At 55.6% G+C, this 25,159-nt stretch overlaps 1 long non-coding RNA gene across 2 annotated transcripts; it reads left to right on the top strand.

Moving 5' to 3' along the window:
* The first annotated feature begins 5,923 nt into the window (after positions 1-5,923).
* Positions 5,924-23,797, top strand: LOC148107459 (uncharacterized). 2 transcript variants are annotated; one of them, XR_015722351.1, is made up of 4 exons: positions 5,924-6,569; positions 7,083-14,082; positions 16,543-17,482; positions 17,624-23,797. It is a non-coding gene; the product is annotated as an uncharacterized LOC148107459 (long non-coding RNA). The 2 variants fall into 2 exon arrangements; XR_015722350.1 differs by having other exon boundaries at positions 16,543-23,797.
* Positions 23,798-25,159: the final 1,362 nt, after the last annotated feature.

Genomic DNA, 25,159 nt, shown 5'->3' with positions numbered 1-25,159 from the left:
CTGGGATCGAGCCCCACATCGGGCTCCTCCGCTGGGAGCCTGCTTCTTCCTCTCCCACTCCCCCTGCTTGTGTTCCCTCTCTCGCTGGCTGTCTCTCTGTCACATAAATAAATGAAATCTTAAAAAAAAAAAAAAAGAATAAAATCAGGGCGGCATCAAGTGTGGAAGGAGGAAACACCGGAAACACCTTTCTCTCTCTCTGCTGTTGATGGATTTGAATGCCAATGAATCCCCTCTCTGAAGACAGTGTTAAGAACAAGAGCTGGAGGAAATTTCACTTAATTTACTTGAATCTTGGGGAAATGCAGTGGCTAACTTGGAGTTCTCACACTAAATACACGAAGGGGCTCTTCCTGGACTTGTTCTCTACACAAAATCCCAAAGCAGTTATGTTCTCACCTTGGTGCTCATTTGCTCAGCCTGCAGGCTCAGACCACAGCGCCGCCATGGGATCTCCCGGGTCTGCGGGTCTGCAGGTCTGCGGGTCTGGGGTCTGGGGTCTGGGGTCTGCGGGTCTGGGGTCTGTGGGTCTGGGGTCTGCGGGTCTGCGGGTCTGGGGTCTGCGGGTCTGGGGTCTGCGGGTCTGCGGGTCTGGGGTCTGTGGGTCTGGGGTCTGCGGGTCTGGGGTCTGTGGGTCTGGGGTCTGTGGGTCTGCAGGTCTGCGAGGGTCTGGGGTCTGCAGGTCTGTGGGTCTGTGGTCTGGGGTCTACGGGTCTGCAAGGGAGACGAATCCCTTCCTCTGCCCCCCCCCCCCGCCCCCGGCCCCTCCACCTCCCTGCTCTGCACTCAGGACATTTCTTCGCTGGGCAGCTCAGTGCCGCCAGACTTCTGACTTGAGGGTCACATTCCGCTGGAAATTCCCGTTGCTAATTTCCAGTCTCTGCCTTCCCGCCACGTGTTTCTCCACCTGTGGGCTCCCAGTCACATGGCAGCACGGGGGAGCTGGCTGCAAGGCTCTGTGATGGCGCGGCGGCGGGCATCTCCGTCAGGCACCTTGTCAGTCTCTCAGAGAAGGAAGGCTCCTCCCCTCTTGCCAGCAAGGGTTCTGGCTTGCTCGAGTGGATCCGCTGGCTACCGTCCCATTCCCCATGAGCTCCAGCCACCTCGAATTTCTTGTCCCCTCCTCTGACCTTTGTCAGCTTAGGTTAATGCCTATGTCGCGTCCTCGCTTTCTGGTGGGTGTTCAGGAGGACCCAGGGCAGTGTGTTCCGCCTGCATCGCCAGGTGGGAGTTCTGCTTCCTGAGATCCGCAGGTGTAGGCCCTCGTGGTGCACAGCAGTCTTGGGAGTGAGTGAGGGCGGCTGCCGGCTGCCGGTGGGCGCTCCTCAGCCTCAGATTTGCATGGGAGTCACCGGGGTCTTTTCGCAACGCATGCTGAACCAGCAGGTCTAGGGGCTGGCCTGGGGCTCTGCATTCCCACGAGCCCCCAACAACGCAGACGCTGCAGGCCCATGGACCCCGCTTGGAGTACCGGGGACGTAAGGGACGGCACTCAGGCCCACGGACGACAGAGGCGATCAGACCGCAGGATCAGAGTCAGTGTGTCTGCGTGTTCCGGCCGGGCCGACATTTCTAGGCCCAGACTCACTCAGGTGTCACGCAGGTGTCCACGGCTCCTTCGTCTGCAGGAGGGGCCACACCAGCCTTCTTCTCCACGTGCATGAGTGGCACATCGCTGGGCGGAGGCCATCTGGTCATGGGCCTGGAGGACCTGCAGCCCAGTGCCTGTCCTCCCCTGCTGCCCTGTCCTTCCCGAGGGGCCTGTCACACCCACAGCTGCCGTCAGCACCCCGATGACCCCGCTGTGCCTCTGATCCCTACCAGGCACGTACTTTCTGGAGCTGGAGCTCCGTGGGTGAAACCAGCAGGAAGCAGAGGACAGGGCCCAGGCACCACAGGTCACAGGTCAGCCTCGGGTGTCCCAGTGCGCACCTGGCATCCTCTGGCGGGAGGTCAGAGAGGGGTGCAGAAGACGGGGTGGGGAAACACCCCTGCAGAGTCCACTGTGTGAATCAGGAGGTCTCACTGACAATGTGACTTTCTGGAGTGTGTCAACATGGTGGGACATTTGGCAGCACAGGGTCCGTCTTCCTGTGTGGTCATCAGCAGCTGGAGGCCGTGGCAGCCGCCCCTGGAGAAGCCATGTGGTCTCCGGCCCCACAGCCCATGGGAGGACTCCCTGTGGATGTAACACACCTGCCCATGGCACGTGGATGTGTGGCCTCTGCATCGACATCTGTGTCATCAGCACGCCGTGGACGAGCCACGTGGCCCTGAATGTAATGAGGACCTTCTCCCTCAAACAGGTGTGGTTGCTCTCAGCTCAAGCAATAGGGGAAAACCTGAAGTGATTCTGCCAGTGGGAAACCAGTAAGAAATGGAGACTGGAGCCCAGGGCAGGAAGTGCAGAGACGTGTGGGGTACGTGTGGGCCTATGTGCAGATAGGACCTCGAGATATATTTAATTTCTGCTAACACCTTAGTCAAAGGCCCCTCTCAGGGGAGTACCACATCAGATCCCAAAATGAGCAATTAGAGAAAATGCCTTTTAAGAGAAGAGCCTATGGCAAAGTAATTTAATTTTGGAAAATATAATTCAGGAGTCAGGCAGGAGAGAGTCGGTAGCCTGCTCTCCGCAGTGGGGGGGGGGAGAGGCAGGACCCCCTGACAAGCAGGCCACCAGGGTGGACCAATGACATGCTCTGGGTTTCCTCCGGGACTGGCGGGCCACTGGGTGGGGACAGAGCAGGAAATATGTGGGACCGTGTGCAGAAATGTCACTCGTAGCCTACATGGCACAGGTGTGGGATAGCCTCGGGGAGAGGACAGAGGCCTACGGCCCACGTGGGACCCTCTGGGGCAGAAGCAGTAGCTACCCCCTGCAGGGCTGTTGAATTAGCACCAGGGGTCCTTCGTGGGGTCAGCCCATGTCACAGGCGGCATTCACATGGCCAAGTGCAGGCTGGACTTAAGCCCACACGTGCCCGGGCCTGGACTGCAGAACCCCCTGATGGAGATATGGAAGACCCTCCACCCAACCCGGGGACCCCAGCGTAGCCCGGCCCAAACGATGTGAGCAGCTGTCAGGGTAAACTGAGCAAACAGCCCCTCGGCCTGTTCTGCTGAGCCCCACACGTCTACTTGTAGGAAACAGGTTCCTTTAGACCTGAAATGCCGAGACGGCCCAGGACACCAGACTTCTGTTGGCCACAGAGGAACCGAAACCCGGAATTCCCTTCAGTGAGCACAACTGAAGGAGGGTATCGTCCGCCCCCCATTTCATACCCCCTATCCTGTCACAGCCCAACCTGCTCCCTGTGCCGCTCCCCTGCCCACCATGACAGTGCTGCCGGGCCAGCCAGCCCTCCGCCTGTGTCCCCAGGAAGCCTCCAGTGTCCACACAAGCGCCATGGGACACTGCCAGCACTGATCAGGAGCCTGGGCCCCCACTTCTCCACGCAGCCCCTTTCAGAAGAGACTGGAGCCCTCTGCACACCTTGTCCCTGGCAGCACCCCAGGCCCCGTGCTGGAGCTGGGCACTGGGATGGGGGCTGGACCTCTCTGCTCCGCCGACCGTGTGAGGCTGAGTGTTCTTTTGAGATGGACGACGTGGTGGCAGGTCACCAGGGATGTGCAGCCCTTTGCTCTTCAGGGGCCCAGAAAGCCTCAGGGGACCAGCTCAGGCACCAAGACTTACTGGTCCTGTGACTGCGCCAGCGGCCACCCCAGCGCGGGAGCCTACAGGCCACAGCTCTGGCAGCGAGGACGGCCACCATGGGGTCAGATTAGCTACTGGGAGGCCACTCCAAGTGTCTGCAGCAGGAGAACGCTGCAGTCAACACATTCTTCCTCAGACCAGACAATCCACCTGTTACTTCAGCATCTGGGACTCAGACAAGAGTCGTCAGTGCAAACCACGCTGGGAGAAGAAAGCGAGCTGTCCGGGAACCCACGGTGAGTGACTCCGTGACCCTGGTGGGAGGTGGGGGGGGCAGGGATGCAGCCCAGCACGGCCCTGCCTCCTGCTCGCACGCATAGAGTGGGGGCAGCGGGTGGGGGTCCTGAGACAGGCTCTCGGCCCCACTGGTGGCCCGTGGGAGATGAGGGGGGCCAAGCCATGTGGCAGAGGTGGCCCACTTGGGGAGGACTCTAGAAGCACACTCGCGGGTTCCATGTTGGATTAGGGCCAAAGGTTTGTGTCCTGAGAAAGGCGGCAGATGACGGGCATTTTCCCAGCTGGGAACACATCTGGAAGAGCCAGGGGTGAGGCAGGTAGACTCGAGGCTTGAGTTCAGAGGAAGGAACGAAGGGAGGGAGGGAGAGGAGGGGAGGGGAGGGAAGGAAGTTAGCGGGAGAGGCTGCATGAAGACACGACTAAGGACTCGGGCTTGGGCAGCAGGGAGTGAACAGAGAGCTGGCCCTTGCGGACAGTGGGTGCCCAAGAGGGTCTTAAAGCCTTCGACACAAAGGGCCTCCATTAACAGGGCGACACACTGTGGTTTTGTGCCTCACCCCTGCCTGTGAGACACGGGGCTCCTTCCCTAGGGCTCTGTGCTCAACCACAGCCACTAAGGCCGACATAACATAGTGTGCAGCTGAGTCCCCCACAGCCTCCCCATGACGGAGCCATCGTCTGAGTCCCTTTGGTCAGAGTCCCCCCCAAGCCAGGCCCCCACAGCCTGGGCCCCAAGGCTTCGCCCACGCTCGGCTGCGGCCTGCCGGGTCCCTTTCTTCAGCTCGTGCTCCTGAGGCAGCAGAGCCACCGCGAGGCTTCAGATGTGTGGATTAGCTGCGCTGACCCTGCTCAGACACCGTGCTTTTTGCGGCGCTTTCCCCCTTGGGTCTCTCTGGTCACACACTGTTCGATCCCACCCTCGTCCACTGGCACTGGGGACGTCTTTCGCCATTTGAATAAGAGCGCACAGCTCTGACATCCCTTGGAGACCGGTCATCAAAGCATGTATTTCTATTCATGGCAAAGCCCCCAAATCCGATTGAACCCAGGACCTCCCGCTCGGCTCGTCCGAAGATTTCAAATGCCGGAGTGCCCAAAGCAAACCCTCGGCGTTGTCTCCGTGGAGCTTTGCCCTGACGGTGCCTCCGCGTCGGCCGCACCTGCGCTGCACCAAAGCCAGCACGGCAGCGGGGACGCATCTGCACACGAGGCAATATCCCAAACGAGGCTTGAAAAACAGATCCCACACGATATTGCATCTTATCATAAATTATGTATGTTTCCTTAGAAACGACACAGAAATTAGAGACAGTAAACAACGAACGTGAAGTGTGCGTTTAATTCCACCATAAATAGACCCAGAACTGTTCCCAGGGCTGCTTAAAATGGTCACGTGGCAGACCAAATGTCTCTAATCTGTTTTTATATCTGTCTCATTTGTCCCCCGAACTGATTCCTATGAAATGCAAACAAAACAATTACAACAGAACCCGGACCATCCGCGTCTAAGGCAAGTAACGAGCTCAAGTCCCTGTGGTATTTTAATTAGAACGGAGGCGTCTCAGATACGCACTCAGGAGAAGTCCACACCAGGACGGCGGTGCTATTAACGGAGGACCTTCCCTTCGCATTTCTGTTGATCTAATAATCCTTGCTGAACGCGTCTAATAGATTCTTCCTTCCTTCACAGCTTCCACCCCGTTCTCTATAACAAAACAAAAACGTCAGACCATCTGGTCATATGAAGAGGCCATGACAAATGATCCCACAGAGTCTTCAGCAAAGTGGAAAAACCAACCAACCAACATCTGCAAACTAACTGCCGTTCAGAGAAACGCTCCTACCTGGGAGTCCCCGGCGGCATAGACGACCGCCAGACCCCTCCCCCCAACAGAAAGGCGCCGAGGCGGCAGGTGGGACGCTCGACATGCCCTCATGTAGCACCGGCCATCCCCCGACGCGAGGTGACAGTGGCCGCAGGTCGCTTGCCACTGCTGGAGTCTGTGGCCCACACGCGGAAAGAGGAGGACACAACCAAGTGGGTGAGGAGGAGGCTTCCACGACCCCACAAAGACCATCTCCAACCCCGTGTGACCAACAGATGTCAGCATCGGACCAGCCAGTGTGTGCAAACTAAGAGCCAGTGGTCCTGTGCCAAGCGCAGGTGGGAAGACGTGACCTAAGCCCACAAGTCACGCCCCGAGGTACGCACACTCCACCAGAAAGGACGAGCACAGTGATGGTTGAATTAGTGCCTCCCCCCCGTTCGTTTGTATTTTAACAGTTCACAGACACCTCCCCGTCCATCGTGGTGGCCCACAAGCCTGTTTAATATTAACTATTATCACAGATTCTTACAACTGGAAGGGATCTCAGAGGACAGCTACCCGACACGTCCAACAGCGCGTGACCCATTGTCAGTGGACTGTGCCTCCTTCACTTCCACAGAGCACCCATATCCGCGGGACGGCGTATCCCTGCTGTAAACTGAGTCCGAGGAGACGGCACAGCCCATGAGGGGGCCCGGGGCGAAACTGGACCCTGACCCCAAGTTGGTGAGTGACACAATGACTGGGAACAGCCTGATGAAGGAAAAGCAGTTTTACAAAAGCCGGTGAGTTTGTGCAGTTGGTAAGCGAGGGCACGAGGGCGCAGCTTCGCAGCAGTGAGCTTGGCTCGCGCCACCTTCTCTCGCAGAAATCCCGGAATGCGGGAGGGGGGCTGCAGACACGGAGCTGGGCTTGCCGAGTCAGGGGTGGAGCGTAGGCATGAAGGGTGGGCTTCTCGGGGGGTGGGGACTCACCCCCTCTTGACATGTAAAGGCCCCTGGAAGAGCTCTGACTCTGGAGCACAAAGGCTCCTGTGCTCCACCATAACAATGTTTTCTTCTGTGGCTTCTGGTACTTTTGATTTGCAGAGAAAATAAAATCCTCTCCCACTTTTATTTTGGAGGGACTGCAATCAAAACCTTAACACAAGTTTTAAAAATCAAAGTAGATTCTGAGGGTGGTGCTTATTTCTTGCTCCATCGGATTCCTTTTCGTCTGTGTACTAAGGATCCCCGAAGTGAAGGGAGCAGAGTTCCCAAAAACTCTAATCACAGGGCTGATTCTGAATTTCTTTCCAGGCTGGAGCTGAGCTGCCGCCCCCCCCCCCCCCCCACCGGAAGCAATTACGCAGCAGTCTGGCTTGAGTGCAGCCGGCTCTGCAGCGGACTCCAGAGCCTGCCTCCCGTCGTTACCTAACTTGACAGTTCATGTTTAAAATTTAATTTTTCTCCGTGGGCAGCAGCCTGTTTGGCCCACACAGAATCTCACTTTGAATGGCATGAAAGGAATTCTTAAATGCAGCTGAGATATTTGGAGAATTTTTCTTCTCCGGATCTCGCCGGGAATTCTTTTCCTCAAGAACGGGCGCGGGGAGCTGTGTTGGATCCCCGAGGTGGGCGGTTTCCGGGCGGAGAGGCCGGGGGAGGCGTGGGGCTTGGCAGCGGACTCTGCCGCACAGAGCTTCAGGCGGGAAGACCCCGGCCTGGCAGGCCCCTCAGGCTTCCACTGCGGGCGTGGGTCAGGGGAAGCAGAGTTTCCCAGTGGCAGGCGCGGCCCTGCAGTGCAGGGGTCCCACCATATCCATGTTTCCAGAGCGTCCCGGGAAGCTGTGAAGGACCAAACCCGCGGTGGGCAGAACTGCGGGATGGCTCCGAGCTTCCCACCTCCGGGGGTACGTGCCCCCCATGCAGCCCTGTCCCCAAGTGGGGGAGAGACTTCGAATATAATAGAATTTCACTTCTGGAATTAGGTGAGATTTTTTTGGCCAAAGGGGATTCTCAGATATAATGAAGGTTGCTAATCAGTTGACTTTGAGCTCACCACAATGGAGGTTATCCAGGGTTCTTTAGTATAATCAGGTGAGCTCTTTAAAAGAGAATCCAACTCCCTCTTGCCACTAAGCCTCCCGGCCACGTGGGAATCGGGGCCACGGGACAGGTCACGTGTAGATGCCCCAGCCAACACCCCAGCACTGACCACCAGACACAAGCCTGCGGAGGCCCCAGCATGGTCCTCACTCCAGCCACTATCTGACCACGACTGCGTCGGAGGCTTCAGGCAAGGAGCACCTAGCTGAGGCCAGGCGACCTGCAAAACCTCGGCAGGTGACACTAAAATAATAGTTGTCAGAAAAAAAAAAAGAAAAAAGAAAAAAAGAAAAGACGGTTCAAGCCTTCCGTAAATCAGAGCCTCAGGGCAATGGTCTCTCTCCACTGCCGAGTTTGAAAATGACTTCTGCCAACAACCAGAAGGCGCTTGTAAGCGGCTCCTTCCCCAGTCTGGTCTCCAGATGGGAGCAAGGCCCAACAGCGCCTTGGCTGCAGCCTTGTAAGACCTGGAGGGGCCTGTGGCACCGTGTCCCGATGCAGAGAAGCACAAACTACGTTATGTGCGCTGTTTCCGCCACGTCCGCGGCAACTTGTCTACGGCACATAACTCTGACACAGAACCCGAGGCTTGGGCACACAGAAATTTTGGAGCACTTTTATCACATATGAACTACATATGAACTACCCCCCCCACACACACACACGAGCACTGAGGGCCACAGCGTACTCCGTTCCCCAAAGCCTTTAGAGATACTCAGTAATCTCTGCGGTGCATGTTTCCCGGGGGGCAGGAGATGCTGGCTATGCCGGGGACCCTTGACTCACACGGGGTGACGGCGGCTTGACACAGCACTGACCCCCCAGCCAGGATGGATGATCCGGTGCAGTGGGTCTCGGGGAACAACAGGTCATCCGATGGCTCAGTCTCCCCACAACTAGTATGTGGGTCCCACAAGACCAGACAGCTTTGCTTTGCTCACCGCGGTTCCCCCAGCACGTAGTAGCAGTGCAAGAAATATGTGATTGAGACACTGAGCCTTAAGCGGAGGGGAAACAGAGGCTTTGTGTGTTTCTCACATCCCTCTTTCAGAAGTCCTTCTTAACGCCCCACTGTCCTAATGTAAGCTCAGTGGGATCAAGTGTGACTGGTCTGAAATGAGGTAATTCATGGCACTCAGCTCTGATTGCAATCACGGACGCACGGACGTTGCTCGAGTCGACAAGCCCAGACCTGCAGGCAGGGCCCTGGGAGAAGCTCCCGCGTCTGGTAACTATTTTTATTTTCTGCTAAAACTGCGAAGTGCATGTCTCCCAGGGAGAGATGAATTTGGCCCCAGAGCTACACGTGGGATGTCTGGCCCAGAGCAAGAATGAAGGCAAGGGTGAGAGATGTCCTGGGAGGGTGTCGGTTCTCTTCCTGGCCCCTCGTAACCCGTCCGCAGCAGGACCCCATGCTCCCAGCAGTGCTCCAGGCGGGCACCTGCTCTGAAGGAGCTCAGGTCTACTGACAGCAAAGGATGGTGCCATGAGCGCCATAAACAAGGGAGGCCGACCATGTGCGAGGTCCAGGAAAGGCTTCCCAGAGGAGGACAGAGCACCCAGTGCCTGAGAGAACACAGAGGGGTCAGCCCAATGGAGGGAGGGACGGCAGTCCAAGGTGGGGGAAAGCGCAGGCAGGAGGCCCCAGAGAGCAGGACACCAAGCACCCCAGCAGCTCTGAGATGGGGAGGGAGGACACCAGCCAGCACAAGCGCTGCCTTCTGAGGCCCGTGGGCGGCGTGGAGGGTTTGTACGCAGAGATGGAGCGTGACCCTGTGTGCACCTGAGGGCCCCCCTCTGGCTGCGGTGGCGCTGGGTGAAGCTGCGGGCAAGAAGACTGCTCAGAACCCGGCTCCTCGGCACGCGGTCCCCAGCCCCACAGCTCTGGTCTCGCTGGGGAGCGACTGCAAGCACGGCCGCTGGACAGCCCCCCACAGAAGTACCGAGCCCAAGCCTGCACGGCACCAGCTCCCTGGTGACTGACGTGCACCTGAACATCGGGAAAGCACCAGCCGAGGCTGTCGCAGTGCTCTGGGTCAGAGATGGGGCTGGCTCTCCCAAGGTGGCGGCAGAAGGGATGGGCAAGATGACAGACAAAAATACCAGCAGCTGGGCCCAGGGGACCTGGTGTTCGATGGGACGACTGTCAGGTTTCTAGCCAGGGAACCATGCGATGGAGCCTGAACATCCCTGTCGGATTTAGGAACGAGGCAGTCCTTGGTGACCGTGCTCAGAGCCACCCCAGGAGCAAGGGGCGGGCGGGGTGGGGGCAGAGACCACATTTCTGTGGCTGAGGGAGGAAGAGGTCACCGGGCAGGAACACCATGGGGACATCCACCTTAAAGCAGCTGGACGGTAAACAAGTGCAGGGGAGGAAGCAGGCAGGGGGCTGCCGGGCAAGAGCGAGCAGGACGACTCCTGAGACAGCCGGGCACGTTTACACCCGCCAGAGAAGGCCGGTGTGGACGGACTTGCTCACAGGAGGGCAGATCTGCTGGTCTGCTCTCCCAGGGCCAGGCCACCTGCAGGGCCTGAGGTCAGCCACAGGTGGAAGGCAGGGAGGCTGGGGAAGCTGAAGGAGCAGGCAGCTGAAGTTTTCCTCCAGCAGGAGGTGCCCTCTTTGACATGTAAGGGAGAGTCGCGTTCCAGATCATGTCGGGGAGGCCATGGTACTTAGCAGGTGAAAACCATGCTCTGGAGCCAAACCGCCAGGGTTTGGAAATCCCCCCCCCCCAAGCACGTCAGCTGGGACCCTGGCCTTGCCTTACCTGGCATCGTCGTGCTGAGGAGTCGCCTGTACGGTACGTTGCATACAGCAGGGGTCAGCATCCCTGGTCTGGGCCTGACACTGCCCAGCATGGGTCTCCTGTCCCAAGTAGGCCTGGGCAGTGCTATTCTTTTAATAATATTCAGCACAGTAAATTAGGGAATTCCACATGAATCATGAATTTTTAGCTTTTCCTGGGAATGAAACAATATGGTCTGCAGGGTTTAGTCTTGCGTGGTGATGGGCTGAGTCTTTGTTGTGCCTCCTGTCTACCAAATATCCTTCCACAGCCCAATGGCCATGGAAACCACCTCCTGGGATGTACCTTCCCCTGGTCCCTGCGCCCCAGGCTCTGAACCCTGGAAGGCGGACACGCTGACTCGGTCTGGTGTGTCAGCGCCGTGCCTTGCCATCTGTCAAACACTTTGCATATCACGTTTGTTTGTGGGCATTTGAGTGTGTGCCTGTGTGTGAAAATAGCCAGGATTCTCTTTGAACTGCCCTTTGAGACTGTGGGATGGGGGTAAAGTACAATTTCTGCACCTAAAAGAGGGACGCAATCAGACCTGTATCAGGACCTATATCAAGACCACCAAGGTTAATAGTGACCAAGACTCTTTAAGAAAGAGGGATCTGCTTAAAAGCAGAAACAAGACTGCATGGGGAGTGGGTCCCACATCCTCAGAACAGAGATCTGTGCTTTCTCCCAGCCCTTGCTGGAATCACATACTGGTCACACAGAAATGCCCTAACTCCTCCAGTCTGAGGAGAGTCTGAGAGTCTAGGTCAGTGGGTCCCTGAGCACCTCCGACCCAAGTGGCAAAGTGTCTCACGCCTACGGGGAGCCCAGCGTCAACCTCGTGATAGGGTCTGAGCAGGACCAGACCAAGTGTTATGAGGACAGAGCTTTTGGCAGGTCCATCACCTGGGAACAGGACCTGATCCCAGACAAGACTGTGATGAACGTCACAGCCACCGTGGGTCAGTGGGCATGGTGCGGAGAGGACTCAGGCCAGCTCTGCCCATCTCTGGAAGGACAAGACTCCTTCTGTCTGCCTCCCTTCCCAGCATTGCTCACTCTGCACTCTCCTGAGGTGGCAGCCACGCTGCAGGCTGCGAGGCATCCTAATGAACCTTGTAAATACAGCCATTTCTCTAGAACACCTGTTCCCCAAGATGGAGGAATTGGCAACTTAGCAGAGACACACTGAGATGAATATTCTCTTGCTGATCATTATGGGGTTTTGAGGTGTCCATGATGGATGATTATAGAAAGCTTAGGGGTAGCAATTACTCTGGGTTCATTAGTGCACTTGAACAAATTTGATCAAAAATTTTACCACATGCGTTCTGCGTGCCAGACTGTGGGGCCCTCAGAGAAGTGCAAGGACGCCCCCTTCCTGCTCAGCACAGAGAGGCTGTTCAGAGCCAGGGCTGCCAGCAGGTGGCCCTAGTTTCAGATCCCCCCTCCTGCCAGGATAAGCCCTGGGATGGGGGGATGGGGGGAGGGGACGTGGGAAGTCACTCTTCACATCTCCCGCTGTGAGTTCCCCCATCAGTGAGGTAGACTTGCACGGGGTCTGTGAAAACAAAATGGAACGTTGCACATCAGGCCCCAGCAGAGGTTCCAGAGTTCAAGGAGGGCTTCTTGCTCTGTCGGTTCATTCCTTCCGCTCCCACACTTCCACTAGTTTTGTCGGCAAACAGTACATACCCTCTTCTTGAGGAACCGCTGCTGTTTATGAATTCCCATACGCAATCATCTCCCAAGAAGTCTGCTAAACTGACATCCAGAACAACAGGGGACGTTCAAGGCTAGGAGGTGAAAGGTCTGGGTCCTGACCTTGAGTCCCTGGATCTGACCTTGAGTCCTTCACTTGACATGGAGTCGCAAGCCTTCTGATTTCAAGTTACAGAAAATCCATCTCCAGAAGGACTTACGTAAGAGGCAGAGGGGTAGCTCAACCCAGGGGCTCCAATGACATTACCAAGGAGGCCTCCCTTTATTCAGACTCTCCTTCGTCCCGTCAGCTGTGTTATCTGGTGGGCAATCTCCCTCGTGGAGGCCAGATGCCTCCTCGGTGTGCCAGAGTCACATCTCCTCTCAACAAGGCAGCACAGAGGAGCGTTCCTCTACTCCAACAGCTGCTACAAAGAGCTGAGGCCGGACTTTCTTGGCAAAGGTGGTCGATGTGTCTCCCAGGAGCCAACCCCTGTGACTGGGAAGACAGAGGTGGGACAAGGTGTACAATAAGCTGATAGACCTAAGCCAGAGTCACAAGCCACCTCCCTGAAATGGCAGCAGGGTCAGGCTCACGCAAAACATGTGGAAGGGAGGGGACTCCCCAAAATGTCGGGCAGGCTGGTCTCAAGGAGGAAACAGATCTCGTGCATGCAGAAATAGTTTGTGTTCATGCTACCCTTCCATATTCCATCTTCTAGCTTCCACTGTGAAAAGTCGAATTCATTCCCTTTCACAGAAGCGACAGGAGGACTAGAGGGAGTGTCCTGAGAGAAGAAAAATATCAATCTCCTGCATCTTACTGCCTAGGATTCAGTTGTTACTTCGAGACCAGGATACCATTTGTGTTTGTATTATCCAAAACCCCAAATAAATCCCACCTTTCTGGGGTGCCTGGGTGGCCCAGTCCGTGAAGCATCACTCTTGATTTGGGCTCAGGATTATGATCTCAGGGTTGAAGGATCGAGCCCCGCATCGGGCTCTGCGATCAGCAGGGAGTCTGCTTGAGATTCTTTCCCCTCCTGCTGCTCCTCCCCTGAGCCCACGCTCCTGTGCCCTCTCTCTCTAAAATACATAAATAAGATCTAAAATAAGTAAGTCGCAGGATTCCACCGCAGCGCGCGTACTTCTCGGCCGGAGTCTGCCGCCGTGCTCCGGGTCTGCCCGGCGGGGTCCACCTCCTCCTGCTCGCCTCGGTCCCAGGCCAGCCTCAGGTGTCCTATGTCCGGCTTTGCTTCCTCACAGCGGCAGCGCCACCAGCCCCGCAGCCCCGCAGCCCGTGCATGCGCCTCCCACTCCCTCGCAGGGAGAATCTTTCCAGGGTTCCCCCTGAAGACAGCCCCTCGCAGCTCAGTGGTCAGAGCTGGGTCACATGACCACCTAGACCAATCACTGCCCAAGTGGAGCAGGATTGGCACGACGGATCAGCCAATCATAAGAAGTTGTGAACGGGGCCAAGGCTGCTCCCGTGAGAGGACTTCCTGGCTTCCCACAGCAAGGACTTCCAGAACTGGTGTACAGTCGAAAGAATGTTCCAGAAGTCCACATGCTCACCCGGGGCAGCTCTGGGCCGCCCTATGAGGCCGGCCCCAGAGCCACGCTCTCCTGGTTGTGTGGTTCATCACTGTGTGGACCGTGTCTCCTCACGCCTGCGGAGACCGGAGGCAGCGGTAGCCGAAGGCACAACGGAGCCTGAGCCGCACGTGAGGGGGCGGAGGAGGGTCCGGGTGGGGGTGAGACACGGGGAGAGGCAGAGCCCGCGGGAGAATCAGTGTGTGCGGGGAGTGGGGAGGACGGACATGGGGACAAGGCAGGACAGGCAGGGGAGTGGGGGGAGGGACGGAGGACAGGCAGGGGAGTGGCGGGGGAGGAGATGAGGACAGGCCAGGGCCAGATGTCCGGAAGGACTCCACCTGAAGCCAGGTGAGTGTGGGTGTGAAGATGCCCGCTGGCAATGCTGTGCAGGACGGTGGCGGGAGGGCGGGACACCCCCGCTGCCTCCTGAGAAGAGTGTCCCCACTGGTGTCTGTGTTGGCGCGTGGGGTCCGATGCAGAAGCTCTTCCTTTGTCCGTGTAGCCCGCTCTGTCGCCCTCGTTGCTGCGGTGACCGAGAGCCGCCACCTCGCAGAGGCTCCACTCCGACGTCCGCTCTCACTGCGCCAGACCCCTGCGGCCGTGGGGTTGCCTCCCATGCAGCACCCCAGGTGTCCTGGCTCCCTCCGTCGTCCGGGGCTCCCACCTCAACCCGGGGCTGCCAGGTGGGGCTGGGGCTGGGATCCACTCCTCACCGGGAGCCTCGCGGTGGCCCCTAGTCTCCACATGGAAGGTTCTGGAGAGCCTTGGCCTGGGTGCTGGGGGCTCACTCTGCAGCTCCTTTGTGGGACCTCTCTGGTCACCTCCCCATCTGAGAAACAGGTGGTGACCTGGTGCACGTCCCGGGGTGATCGCGAGGCAGCCCGTGATAAGGGGCAGCACGTTGTGGTGTTCGAGAACGGGAACGTGACAAGCACACGACAGCGGCGTGTTTCGTGCTCGGAAGCACGTAGCTGACTAACTGGGAGGCAAGTCTGGCTGTCAGCGTTTCTGTTGCCTCGTTGAGGACAGTGTCACCATGCTGGGCTTGAGTGAAAGGCAGACACAGCTGCGGCTCCACCCCAGCCTGCGGCCCCAGCGTGCGGGGACCCCCAGGTCACCACCTGAGTCTCCTTTTCTAGGTGGGAGCAGGGGAGCAGCCGTTCCCCGTGTGAGGCGAGCGCAGAGTGGAGGGGGAGGGGCTGGCAGCGAAGGAAGAGTGGCTCTTGGTCGGGTTTAATCCTCAGGCCCGTGTTTGGTGTGTACTAAATGGCTTTGGGTGTCTCCACCGCCTTCCAGGGCGCTCTGAGGCCGGGTGAGGGGCTTCGCGTGCCCGCTGCCCTGGGTTCGGTCTCCCCTGGCCCGGTCCCATCTCCTGATGACAGAGAAGCCAGCAGACTCCAGCTGTCCCCCCTGGGGGACGCCCCTACACCTCCCGGAGGCCTGCTCTTGGCCCAGGCTGCGGGCGAGGAGCCCCGAGGTCGTGCTGGGGTAGAGGCGCGTGCTGCGTGGGCCCCCGCTGGGTGCCAGCAGTCTCCCAGGGCTGGCGCAGGGATCTGGCTGTCCTGGACTGTTCTTTAGAGAAAACCAGATGGTGAAGGAGGGAAACCCAGGGCCTTATTCAGGGCTGGGAGCGGGGCTCACCCACAAGGTGACGGTGACAGTGACAGGGCACAGGGCTCAGTGCTGTGCAGGCTGAGCTGGAGGCACATGGGGTCCACACGAGGGAAGAAGCAGGCAGATGGCCGAGTGACCCGTGTGGGGGTTAAATGATTCCCTGTGGCAGAGACGTTGTACGGTCATCATTTATTGAACACTTGCTGTATACCGAGACAGCACCAGCGCAAATCTGCATCAAATCTCCTGGAGACTACTTTACATACGGGGCAGGTGTTTTAATTGAATTGCGAATGACAGAAAACCCAACCTGAAGTGCCTGAAGCAAAAGCAGAGTTATTTTTTGGCACATATCCTCGGGAAGGCCCGTGGAGCCACAGGCTTCGGCAGCAGCTCTGCCAGAGTCCAGCTGACCTGCGTTGTGAAGTCTCTCCGCTCTCCCGTCGGTGGGCTGCCTTCTCCGTCTGTCCCCTCAAGTATGAGAGCCACTCCCAGGGCCTCCTGCCTCAGGGCTGGTGTCCAGCAGAGAGAAGCAAGCCTCTGAACCAGCATTCTGCCTGGATGTTCTTGCACCTTCCTGGACTTGCCCGGGTCATGGGCTCACCCCCGAACAATTAGGGTGGCCGGAGGAAGGGCTTGCACTCTTACCCGGGCCTGGACCATGGGGCTTACTGCCAAGCCACGGATGGAGTCTACTTCAGATCACATGGGCTTCAAGTGGGGAAGGGGGCAGTCACCGGAAGGAAACTGAGGGCCTTTCTCAGGAGAGGAGCAAAGGGCAGCTGGGCAGCGGGACAGCAGAGGTCCACTGCAGTGGGTGAACTGTGCCCCCTGCATGTGAGGTTTATTGCGGGCTGAAGGCATGGTGGGAAGTTATGAAGAAGCAGATACAAAGAGAAGCCCTCTTCCCCGCATGTGTTTACCTAAATTCAGGGCATGACCTGATTGAGGTTTCTTCCCTCCCTTTCTACTAGGAGGAACAGGAGTGAACCACCAGAGACAGAAGTGCACCCTGGCCAGCCAGAGCACAGCACCAGAGGCGTCCATACATCACACTTCGCACACTGTATTTATCTTTCATGTTCCCACATGGGTTTACCTTCCCACAGTTTGCCGCCCCAGAAACGCAAACCTCTTCCTGTGTCTCGTCATTTCTCTAAAAGCTTGTTGCTCTTTTCGTTTAGATGCTAGATAAGCCCCACTACTAACTGCCATTTGGAGGTACTCATTGCTGAGTGCTCTGATGGACGGGTTAAAAAGCTCCTGTTTGTGTTTCTCCTGTTGATCTCTCTGGCAGTCTAGTTCCCAAGGCCTAGCCAGTGAAGCTGGGAGGTATAGTGGAGAAAAGATTTTTTATCCCTCCCCTGCACCACCGCACTGCCATTTATCACACCATTTTATAATTAGGAAAATTAAAGTTCAGATAGCGTAAGTGGCCCCCCTCGGTCACACAGCTGATGATGAGAGATGGCTGAGATTCTGTCCCAGTTGTGTGGACTCTGTGTTGTCTGACAGCGTCCTGGGCCATTCTGCTTGGCCTTCACGAAATCATCTGTTATTTGTGGCCAAGGGATTATATTTCATCTTTCTCGATATCCCCTGTAGGTGCCAGAACAGAGTCTTAAATAGAGTAGTGTTCGATAATAGAATTGAAAATTTCACCCAAAAGGATCACTGGCTCAGTAACTTCAAGTTTAATATTAAGTTTTAAACCCATTTTCTAGCTGAATGCCCTCCTTTGCCATTTTGTAATAATGTCCCTTTTATTTTCAAGGATTGCTGAGGCAGTGAATTTCAAAGACTATGTGATGCCTGCAACCAGTTACCACGTTTCCCTGGAGGAGCCATTACCACCCACTGTCCCAGAGTTTATTAGGCGGCTCCCTCACCACCATCCATCTCTGGCACGGATAGGTGACTTTCTCTTCCTTGATTTGGTTTTGCGTTTAGGACAGTTGTTTGTGCATGTGGTCATGCGAAGAGTCTTTGATGGTGGTGCTGGTGGGATGAACCAGCATTCTCCTTCAGGAGGTCCTTTCTTTTCTCCTCCTGTAGCAGAAGCCCCTCAGGTGGCAGTGAGGGTTGTTCTCCGGGTATTGACATGAAGTGAAAGAGGCCACAATGAAGATTGCATATGGTGGCACAGCAACCAGGAATGTGTCTATGAAAGAAAAAATGTGTTTTACGGGGTGGGAGGCTGTGCTTTCTGGGAGGACTGGGGATAAATTTGTCAGTTCTTGGTTATCTTGTGTCCATGGTCCATGCCTTCTGCTGGAGAGAAACGCTCTTGAGAGTGTGGAATAGACTGGTAGGATTTGCCCTGTTGCGTTAAAGCTTTAATTAATTCTCTTTTCCAACAGATGAAAATGCCCAAGTAGTTGATAAGGTGGATGCAAACAGTCTGCTCACTTTTTAAAAAGTTTTCTCCTGCCTGATTTAGTGAGAAATGTCCTCACAAAAATTGTGTGATTGTTTAATATCTGCTGTCACTGTGGCCGTAGTTCCTGCATTTTCATGAAATGCTTGTTGACCCCAGGATTGTGGTCTTCCCAAGATAGTTACTGAGGAGAAGCCAGATATGTCTGATAGACGTAAGAGAGGTTAAAGAAGAATCCTTGCAAGAACTTTCAATTCCATTCCATTCATACATTCATTCTGTTCCATCCCACCCATTCTACCCACTCTACCCACTCCATCTACTCCACTCACTCCACTCCACCCACTCCATTTCCATTCCACCCGTTCCACCACTCCATCCCTTCTGTCCCACTAATGATTATTAAGGTCCTGCCACATGACAGACACTTTATCTATGCAAGGTGCCCCTTTTTGTCTCCACAATAGTCACCCTTCTATTCCCATCTCAAAGAAGACCAGAGCCATTGATTCAGTCGTGGATTGCTGACTGAACTTGGGAAAGTGAGGACTGTCACTCTCACTGCAGTCTCCTGTTCCAGCCTCCCTGGGTCCACCCATACGTGAGGACCTTTCCTCCCCAGGATACTCATTTGAGCATAATTCCCTGGAGATTCCTCCAAATTTCTACATATGTCAACAATTTATTCCTTTTCATTGTTGCACAGTGTTCCATGATGTGGGCGTACCACAGTTTGTTCAGCCATTCACCTGTCAGAGGACAACTGGGCTGTCTCGGGTTCGGGGCTATTGTGAACAAAGCTGTTGGAAACATCCATGTGCAGGTTTTTGTGAGAACATTTCTTTTCTCTGGGATAAGTCCCCAAGAGCACAATTGCTGAATGGTATGGTTGTTGTATGTTTAGTTTTGTATGAAACTGCCAAACTGTTTTCCATGGCAGCTGTACCGTTATATGTTCCCACCAGCAACGTATGAGCGATCAGTTTCCCCACCTTCTCCTCAGTATTTACTGTTGTTGCTCGCTAGTTTTTATTTTAGCCATTCGGATAGGTGTGTGATTTTTTATTTGCATTTTCCTGATGGCTAGTGGTGTTGGACATCTGTTCATGGGTTTATTGCCATCTGTATGTCCTCTTTGGTGAAGTATCTGTTCATGTGGTCTGCCCTTTCTCTAACTGGATTGTTCATATTTTTACTGGGTAACTCTGAGAGTTTTTAATATTTTTGGTTATTATTTCTTTGTCAGATATGTGGTTTCCCGGTATGTTTCTCCAGTCTGTAGCTTGTCTTGTCATGCTTTTCACATGGGCTCATGCAGAGCCGAAGTTTTCAGTTTGGGTGAGGTTCCCTCCTGTACACCCCTTGGCTAACCTGCTGATACGACCTCCACAATCTGCCGGGATTCCAGCCGCTTTTCTCCATCTCCATGGGCCCTTTCTAAAGCTGTGTGTTCTAGGCTACTCCTCCCTCACTGGCGGGTGGGCCCCTGCCTTCCCCACCCTGGAGCTATTAGTGCAACTTCCCAGAGAGGGGTCCTTGCAGACCCTCCTTCAGGGGCCCACAGCCCATCTCACCCTCTCCTCCAGGGGTCAGACAAGGCATCCGATGGGTTCTGAAACAGACATGTCAGAATGTGCCATTTGTGGTCAGGCACCAGTGGCCTTTAGAATCTAGGTGTCGGTGCCTCGTTTGAAATTCCCTTTTTGTTATCCTGACTTTTATTTTGAGGGATGGCAGGAAATTGTCACGTTAATGTTAAAGGAGCTTATTCTGTCGTTTTGGAGGGATGTACACATTCTTCCATGTTAGTCTTCTGTTTCTTTAGTGGCGGGTGCAGTGAATTTAGGGATTTACGAGCCATTGCTCATTGGAGTTTCTTTGTTAGCTTCTTAATTCTCATTGTCCTGGAGCAGGAAGCTTCATCATAGAGATAGTGAGATTTGCCATAGGTTAAAAATGTAGATCAGCCACTGGGACCATCAGCATCCTTTGTTTGCAGACAACACAAATGGCCCGCACTGATGTCAGCCAGTCATTGCAAGGCCGCCGCAAGTTCGCGTAAGAAGTTAGCGGAATGGAATGCCAAGGTGCAGGAGACCCGGAGGCGAGACAGCAACTATGTTAAGACGTAGTTATTTATTTTAGAGAGAGCGCACACATGTGAGCAGGAAGGGCGGAGGGAGAAAGAATGTCAAGCAGACTCTGCATTCAGCGCAGAGCCCGACACGGGGCTGGACCCCACAACCCCGAGATCACAGCCTGAGCCGAAACCAGGAGTCGGACACAGCCGACTGCGCCACCCAGGCGCCCCAAGACAGCAGTTATTAAAGAGACTTTTTTTAAATGACAGAAAGTTTCTTCTGTCTTTCCTCATCGGAGCGGGAGCTCCCAGACTTCAGCGTCAGAAATGTATTCAAACCCTCCAGCCTCAATAGTGTATTTGACACAAATGGGGCTAAGCCAGCCAGCACCGCCAAGTTCCATTCGGGTAATGAGCCGTGACCCTGCTCTTCCCACCGAGAGTGGGATTTCAAACTCGGCAGTTCATCAGAAAGAGAAGAAGAGGGCTTGTGTTTTCATGTCTCATCTCAGACCATCTAACTGAGTACCAGTCAGCACCCCAAGTTTCCAAATCAGAGTCTACTTGAATCAGTCTGAAAGGAGGGGGTGCATTCACAAATTTGGGTGTGTTCCTTCCGGGCTGTGCTTCCATCACCATCTTCAGAGCAACTCGGAGGTGGGGTCCGTGGGGGGACTGTGGCTCGCTCTGCAGAGATTAGAAATGCCGTGTTCGACCTGGTGCCCTTGGGGGACGACACCAGCTGCTAACGCAAGTTCTGGTAGCTCTCAGTTCCTGTAGGGTCACAGTGATTTCGCCCTCCCGTATTTCAGGAGGACCATGGTGCCATGAAGACCACGTTTCCTGTGGACCAGCTGGACCACATGGCTGGTGAGCCTGCTCAGTGTCAGTGACTTTGACATCGAGCACATGTTTCCTGGGATCCAGAGGAAGAGCATTCAGGGCCCTTGGGGGAGGGACTTACAAGAGTGGAACGTGAGTGAGGCAGAAGGTACACCGGGACCATCCAGCGCATTTCCTGGTCTTGTAACAGTGACATCAGGGTGCAGTTCACCGAGAAGTGACTGGCACAGTCGTCTTGGAGAGCCCTGCGTGCCTCCTGTCGACCAAACAGAAGCCTGGGTCCCCGCCTCCCCTTTTTCAGGGCTCTCACCATAGCTGCTGCACAGTGGTGCCTGCTCACAGGTAGGCATTTCTACTGACCATCAGCTAGGAATGCTTTAAAAATCAGCTTTAAAAACAACAACAAACACTTCATGGATTTGTCAGCATAGGGCCTGCATTCCCATGGCCAGAGCTGCCTGCGGGGGCCACTCCATTTGCACGCGGCTTGTTTTCCTAGAACGGTAGCCCTGCCTGCTTTGTCGTCGTGTCACCTTTCAGCCTGCTAGCTGCTTGGATTGGACCCTACTTCCTGGCAGTAAATTCCCCCTTCACCCCCCATCCAGTATGCCCACTGCCCCATTCACTAACCCTGCCTGTGGCCACACATGCCCGTGGAGCCAGGCCCTCCTCTCCCTGCTGGCCCCGTCGGAAGTGTCTCAGGCTGCACACCTGCTCCTCACCAGCAGACTCACTTCATTTCGGTTCTTTCCCACACTCAACGCAGACGCTTCCTGCTCGGGCCACTGATGCCCCAGCACCAAGTCCATCTTCAGGTGCAAGCCTGGGCCGCCCTGCAGACTTGACACTGATGCTGGCCACTTCCTCTGTGCACACTCTTGACACGCGGCTTTGCAACACGGCACCAGCAGGGTTCCTCCTGCCCCCAGGGCTCTTTCCCAGTCTGCTTGCCAGGCTCCCCCTCCTTTGCCTGGGTGTTAGGTGTCCTACACGGATGCCCACAGGCTCCTGTCTCCGTGTTCATTCCCCGGCCTTCAAGATGGTCCATACAGTGACAGATCCCAAATGTATGTGTCTAGAATGTTCCTGTCTTCTAGCTCCAGACTCATAAATTGGGTGTTTACTTGATGTCTGCATTTGGGTGGTTCATGGGATCATGCAGTCCACAAGCCAGGAGTAAGCTCCATTCCAGAACTCGCTCCGTTTCCGATGCAATGCATGGAACCACAGGCCACTGACTTACTCATTCTTTATATTCTGTCTCCCTCCTCATATCTGACCCAGCACTAATCTGTTCATTTCATGGCCCAAATTCCCTAGATTCCCTGGAATCCGTCCACTTTCCCCATCTCCGTGGCCTCCACACCAAGGGAACAGAGCATCGTGTCTTGCCTGCTACTTGCACGGCCTCCTGACTGGTCCCGTGACTTCTGCAGACACCCCCCCCCCCCCGCCCCCTTTGCACTCCCTGTGGCAGACTGAAAGACCTTTTAAAGAAGCACATCTGGTCATCTGCCTCCACTGCTCCCCTCACACTGGAGTAAGAGAAAGCCCTCTCTGAGGCCCAAAGCCCAGTGTACCCATCTCAGCCCCCCATGCCACCCTCCTTGTCCACCCCTGCTCCTGCCACAGGGCCTGTGCACATGCTGTTCCCTCTGCCTGGGGCGCCTGCCCTGCTCCTGTTCCTGCCTGCTCCCAGTGCCCGCTACCCCCCCCCCCCATCTCAGCTCTGCTGTCACTCCTCAAGGGGCCCTTCTCTGACCTTTCTGGACCAGGTGGGTGTTTCCCTGGTGGCACTTCCACACCTCATGGGCTCATTCTGTTCCTATTTCTCTTTTCCACTAGACTGTCCGCTCACCTGCTTTTATTCATCATGAAATGCACAGCATATGGCATAGAGTAGGAGCTCAGTAAATATCCACAGAATGAATGAATGAGCTGCAGATAATAACCCTTGTAACTGGAAATCAGAGGCTAGAAAAAGTGGATGCCACAGTGAGGCTGTGGTGGCTGCAGGGCTTGAACCCAGGTCTCTGCAACACGAGGGTCCGCTGCCCCTGTGCTCAGCCTTCTGTCCCTTCTCTGTTCTCTACGTAGGATGGTTCAGGCTCCCGTCTGCATCTCACTGTTTGTATGCGTGCCTCAGGAAGCAAATGTGGCGTGTTACTGAGTCATAACATGACACACACCTCCGTTAGTCACACAGGCACTCGGTTAGCTAAGACATTGGGAGGTAGATCCCTTGCAAGGGTCACTTCAACGTGGGATTATTCTCTTCTATTGAGGAAAGACTATACGTCAGAATATAATTCACAGTAAAAGCATGGAGACACACACTGCTTTGTTGAGACACGGAACCACGCAGTTGTTAAACGTGGTCGTAAATTCTGTGAGACGGTAACTACAGTGTAGATCAAAGCCTTATTCTCACGGTGAGTTATTGTGAATGTGGGCGTGAAAGGCAGGATCGCCGCACGGAGATGCCCCCGTCACAAGCGCTACGGACGGAACCGTGTCACTAAATGTGCCCTCCACCTCCTTTGTCTTATTTTTGTAAACCACGAAAGCCCACGTGATGCATTGCAGCCCAGGCTGTCCGTCCCGTGTGGGTCAGGCGCACGGGGCGGCATGTGCGTGCGAGCACTCACCATCTGTGGGCTCCTGGTGGCTCCGTCAAGTGGTTTGAGTCCGTTCTGCGGTGTTTTTCCAGTCGAAGCGTGTGTGCATAAGTCAGCAGGCCCTTGTTGGTGCATCAGCAGACTGGAAACCCGGCCTTATGTTTCCGTGTGGACCAGTGTCTTTGTGACAGAGCCCGGGCCAGGAGCCCGCTCCCTGTGTCTGATGGCACCGAGTCCCTGCTGCAGGGTCTGGCTCAGGGCCCAGGTGGGGTCCAATGGAGGAGGCCGTGGCGCGGGGCTGCAGCAGCCTGAGGGTCCAGTCCTGGGCAGGGCCTGGTGGCCCGAGGTGCTCCAGCACCCGCCACCTGCTGCGAGAGGTCAGGGGTCACCGACCAGCCACAGGTCACAGCACATTCCTGTCCCTGTGTCTTCCTGTCTGCCCCTGAACTCGGCCGCAACGTGCGCTCTGTGGCCGGCACACCTTCCGTCGGGAGCAGGAGTGCTGTGTCCCGCGGGCAGAGTTACTGCCCTTGGTCATGGTCACCGTCACTGAGGAGTCAAGGGACGGCTTCCCGGGCTCCTGGGGGTGACAGTGAGGCAGTGCCATGTTGCCGAGCCCATTTCCCTCCTGTAGCTGGGACAGGCTTCTCCTGAGGATGCTGGTGGTGGAGGTGGCATCTCCCCTTCCGTTCTCCTCTTGTGTCTTCAGTAAGGACTTGCTGAACACAAGCAGAGCAGACTGACCCTAGCTGCTTTGTACAAAAGAGGAAATGGCTCCTTTGGAAGGGCAGCTGGGGCAGGACGGGTGAAACTCCATTAGAATCCCTATTAGTAGGTCGCCACTGCCGTCAGGCATGAAGGTGTCCGGCAGCTGCCAGGCCATGTGTGTCCTGGCATCTTCCCAGTCCCAGCGGTGTCACTGCGCCTGCAGAGAAGATGCACCGCTGGCTCAGTCCTGGGTGACAGGAGTCAACTCCAGGGGAGGTGCAGCCCTTGAGGAAAATCGGCACAGGGAGCCAGGAAGTGGGTCCATGGGTGCTGAACAGCGGCAACATTTTCCTGAGCCCAGGGCCAGGCGGGTGTGGGCTCAGATGATGTATCTGGGAGCCCCTTCCGTAGAGTAGCACATAGCGAACAACGTGAAGCAGAGGAGGAAGGGACAGAAACGGGAGTCCGTGCGTCTGTGGGTGAGGGGCTTGGTGGCTCACGGGCCGGGACCTCCTGGGCAGCTAGGGTGCAGAAGGTAGCCTCCTCGAAGCCTGCTTTCCACTGTGAGTAGAAACGATCACTTTTCCTGGAAAATAAAATAGGTTTGGCGTGTTGTTCATAACAGCCCCGGAGCCAGGCTCTGCACCAGATCAACCTTTCACGGTGTTTTAAACCTACACTGGCTCTTCCAGAAATGAAAATATTCAGAAATAAAAATGTTAGCTCCTTGGGAGGTGCTGCTATGGTCCCCTTGGGGGCCGTGTCTCTAGTTGAGGAGCTGATTATCTGCAAATCTTCCATCCAAGGATATGTGTTAGGGAAGTCTGCTTTGTAGTTCTTATTAGTAAAACAATATTTTTCCCAGCGGAAGACCATTTGAGAGAGACACACACAGAGAGAGACAGAGATTACTTATATTGATCATAAACTCTTTTGGTCAGACTTAGGCTATGAAGCAGTTTAAT

This window comes from Ursus americanus, chromosome 30 (assembly GCF_024610735.1).
Source record: "Ursus americanus isolate L20-20 chromosome 30, mUrsAme1.1.p, whole genome shotgun sequence".
Lineage (NCBI taxonomy): Eukaryota > Metazoa > Chordata > Mammalia > Carnivora > Ursidae > Ursus > Ursus americanus.
This window is presented reverse-complemented; position numbering and strand designations above follow the sequence as displayed.